General features: G+C 40.1%; 1 long non-coding RNA gene across 1 annotated transcript; it reads right to left on the bottom strand.

Annotated features, from left to right (window-relative positions):
- Positions 1 to 1,128: 1,128 nt before the first annotated feature.
- LOC106821555 lies at positions 1,129 to 2,788 on the bottom strand. The gene is made up of 3 exons (XR_001395736.1): positions 2,704 to 2,788; positions 1,690 to 1,806; positions 1,129 to 1,353 (listed from the first exon to the last, which is right to left on the bottom strand). It is a non-coding gene; the product is annotated as an uncharacterized LOC106821555 (long non-coding RNA).
- Positions 2,789 to 4,499: the final 1,711 nt, after the last annotated feature.

The following is a 4,499-nucleotide window of genomic DNA, read 5'->3' as shown; positions in this document are numbered from 1 at the left end:
TAAATTCGCGTGCAACTTAACAAATAGCACGAGTTACCTCACCTGCAACGTTGGGTAATAATGCAGGATTTGTTTTAATGCCCTCCGTGCAGCAGACTTGCTTGTTGCAGTGTATTTCAATATCATGAGCTACCTCATCTGCAACCAATCCAGCACGGATTGCTGGTGCACTGCACAATAATGCAACTGCATGCTCGACAACCCGCTCTAAGAGGCAACAAAACAGGACTTAAAGTACTAGTTCGGAACTTATATATAGTGTATCTGGTGCTGTGGTATGGTATGTACCTTTTGCCATCTTTTAAAAACGAATACAGGAAGGAGTAGTTAGGGGAAATGCACCCCCTCGGAAGAACAAGTTTACTTGGGAAGCATACACAATGCAAGGGCAAGCCATACACTGTTGTCTATTAAAAACCCTGCTGTTTTAACCTAAACCTGACGTTGTCTTATGCCAAATAACATATACTGTATGTGCAATAATATATATATCCTTATACATTTTATAAGTTACCTGCTCTTAGTACTAGTATTAGCTCTTGGTACATAAGATATTAACAGCTTTTGATATATTCACGTTACAATCATATTCAATGATACAACTATACATTGTTAGTAGATATTTATATCCTAAACGTGTACGTGCTTGCTGTACAGTATTTATTTATTTATTTAAAGATGTTACATTGGTAGAAGATATATCAACATGAGCTTGCAAGCTCCTCACCGGCAGTGCAATGAAAAAAACAGTTCTTAAAAGAAAAAATTCTACTGAGGAGATATGTTACTGTAGTTAACAAACATACGCATGCAACACACAAAGAAAAAAGGAGCATGGCGGATGGAGTCGAACAAGTACAGCAATAAAATGCAAAGATATGGAAAGATATGTCTGGATGCTTGAGTCTATACTGTCGGTAGAGTGCTCGATGCATTAAGTTGCAGAGCGTAATAAATTGTAATTGCGTAAGCGTGAAACTCGGAGTAACAGCTAAAAGTGATGTCTTGTCTTTAATTTATCTACAGACTACAATTTATATATATATCTATATATATATAAATTATATATACATGTATAAGGATCAGATGCAAAAGTGATACAAGTATCAGACATTATGGAGAAAGGAATACAGTAGCAGCTGAGTTGAATTGATTGATTCATTTCGAAGCACAGCCCAGTTTATTGCATTTTTATTAAAACGCTAATTCCAGCGCGATTGAATTTCATTCCAGACAGGCATTTCCATATTCGTTCCAGGCTTCCTGACCTAACTAAATGAATCCTAATTTGGCTAAACATTTTTCAGACCAATTTAGCCAAATTGTAAACTTTTTTTTTGTCCAGCTCAAACCCTGCAGTAGAGAATAAAAACAAATTTAATTGATTTGTCGAAATGTCGATTTACTACACTATAATCCCTAATTACACATAGTTTATGTATATATACGTATATATATATATATATATATTAATAAAAAAAACAGCAACAGAGCATCAGCATCCTGGAATGACAAACATGTATGGATATCGACAGACACACCAAATGAGAGATGCACCAGATGAGTGTGCTAAATGGACAGACAGAGAGACCGGCAAATGGATGTGGCATTTTTAATCAAAAGGACGAAAGGTACCAGAGCGAGTGACTATAGCAACATGCGCCTGCGAAATCTCGAACACTTACGTACCATCTGCTCTTGCTAAGTATACTGCTTCTTAATGTGCTTTTGCTCTGTGCATTTTTCCACTTTTACTAGTTGAAATTCATGAGAAGTGATGCGATCAGGGGAGGCGCCCAGGGTTTCCTGCAATTGGGAATAGTTAATTTGCTCAGTTCTATACATGTATTCAATTGATTAAAGTTGAAATTTATTGAACTAAATCTATATTAAAAGTGTAACCGACTAAATGACACTTGGTCCCATCTCTACTTCCACGATTAAGAGTATTTTTCACCACTACTGCATTAATCAGATAGAGATGAGGCAGATGGTTGGATGTGATATAGAAATCAAAAGTGAAAGGCAGCAGTGGAGGAGGAGGATCCTTGGTAGTTATCCAATTTTATGAATTCAGAATTTATTGTAAAAGTATGCTATGTATTGTATATGATGGATAATTGCCTAAATAAATAAATAAAAAATAAATAAAAATGACTAAAATTAACGCTAAACTTTCGATGGAATCAAAAACGAAAGATAGGTACTGTCGCAGGCAGTAATTTCGATTGCATATGATATGATATTACTGCCCACTGGGTGTATTAATTATTATTATGATTATGGTGGTCTACAGACTACAGACTGCAACTTTGAACTTATAAGTTATATTTATAACTATAGACTATAGTCTATACTAATCACTAAATCAGTACAAACGTGGTGTTCTATAATAGTATAACCTTTAAATACTATTTAAGAAAATGAAACAGTTTTATACAGCCAGAAATAACTACTTCTTGAGTTTTATACGTTTTGATTTAACTGATGTATGCGCTACAAACGTAGGCATACATGTGCACACAAACTGCACTGCAGTTCGAACTCTACAACCGACATTCAATGATTCATTATCCTTTATCATTTATGTTAATTACGCATTACTTGTGCTTATATGTTAATCAAACATGCCTAAGAGACCTAACGTCGATTTACCACAGTTATAAAGGCATTATATATAGTTTAGTTTGTTAAAAAGATCACCTAAAATACTGTCCTGGCTGTATAGCAGTCACCAACCGGCGTCTCTTTTACGCATAAACATGGCGCCACAGCGGTGGCGTTTCACTTCTCTGTATATATTGTTCTCAGGAACTAACCAGCTCCGGTACGAACCGTGCTGCCATCTTGCGGCCCACACCGGCGGGACGCCGGGCAGCAGTAAGCCAAGCTTAACAGCCGGTTCTACGGGAACTATTTAAAGCCTAGCGTGGACCGGTGATGCTACCAGACATCGGCGCTCTCTTCCCTCTCAGCCTCCCGCGCGCTCTCTCTCTCTCTCTCTTTCTTTCTCTCTCTCTATCTCCCACACGTGCACCCGGTGTATTTGTACTAGTGTAGGTCGCGGGCTTCAGTAGCTGAGATGAGGAGGCAGCAGCGAGCAAGGCTGGACTGCAGACTGGAACATACAGACACGGCGATGTAACGACGCGGGCAACGTAACGCAACGCAACGCAACGTAACGTCATCGACACGCAACGTAACGCAACGCAACGCAACGTAACGTCATCGACACGCAACGTAACGCAACGTAACGTAACGTAACGTCATCGACACGCAACGTAGCGCAACGTAACGACATCGACACGCAACGAGAGGTGAGTGATCGTTACTGCATGCACTAGCTCTCCCGTCCGTCTGACGGAGAGATAGAAGATGATCGGCTTGTCATCCAAGGATTGTCGCTGAACCTAATAACTTCACTTAAATCTTTCGTGATGGGCAAAATAAAGCACGTAAATGCGTATGTAGTGCACTGATAAATGTTAACGGGGGAATGGCGGACGTAAGATGAAATCAGGGGTGAATACGGACAGAATCTGTTATTATTTACCCCTGATGAAATATAGAGAACGATAGAACGTATACGCGTACGTAGTGCGTAGATGAAAGATAGTTAACAGGGAAATGGTGCAGGTACGATGTAATAAAGATAAGCTGGTCTTACGGGTTCGTTCTGCGGGACTCAGCGGAATAGCAGCAGTCCGAGCTAAGAATGACTCTGCAAGGACAACTTCGCACTTCACACAAACACACAAACACACACACGCCCCCCCCACGCAAACACACACACACACACACACACACACACACACACACACACACACACACACACACACACACACGCGCGCGCGCGCGCGCGCAAACTACTGCCGGCGTGAAATGAGCTGCTGTTTAAAAGAAAAACATCATTAAGCACTCATAACGCCGAGGCTGTTTGAAAGACGCGGATGGAAGGCTGGTCATGGACGAGCAATAACGCTGTTACAGCAATCACGAACCGCACGAACACAAACAAATACTGATGTTTGTGTTTCTCCCTCTCGTGTTTTTGACAATCTCGTTACGGGCCGCAACCTTACTCTCGCTCGGTTGATGGACACAGAGAAGAAAGAAATCTGTTCCTATACTGTTCTATAATTAGATGTTATATTGTCTACACGGGTTGTTAAAGGCCGCAAACTATAACCAACTAACTCACTCCATAGATGTGTGAGATGCCATATGTCAACGTGTGTTAGATACATATACTTATTCTGATTATTTTTCCTATTACTTCACTTGAATATGGTTTCTAGGTCGGTTAGACCAAGTTAGACGAGTTTTAACTCATCACTGAAACGACGACTTTGCGGCACTTCGTTGCAAAACATTGTTTTTATATCGTCATGTCGAAACGACGGTTGGTTAAACCCGCCTGTCAATCACACGAGACGGATAGATCTGACAGCAGAATTTACCGGCAGTTAAGACGTTGTAGAGCACAGAGAGAATTAAAC

The sequence above is a fragment of the Priapulus caudatus genome, unplaced genomic scaffold, assembly GCF_000485595.1.
Source record: "Priapulus caudatus unplaced genomic scaffold, Priapulus_caudatus-5.0.1 Scaffold77, whole genome shotgun sequence".
Lineage (NCBI taxonomy): Eukaryota > Metazoa > Priapulida > Priapulimorpha > Priapulimorphida > Priapulidae > Priapulus > Priapulus caudatus.
This window is presented reverse-complemented; position numbering and strand designations above follow the sequence as displayed.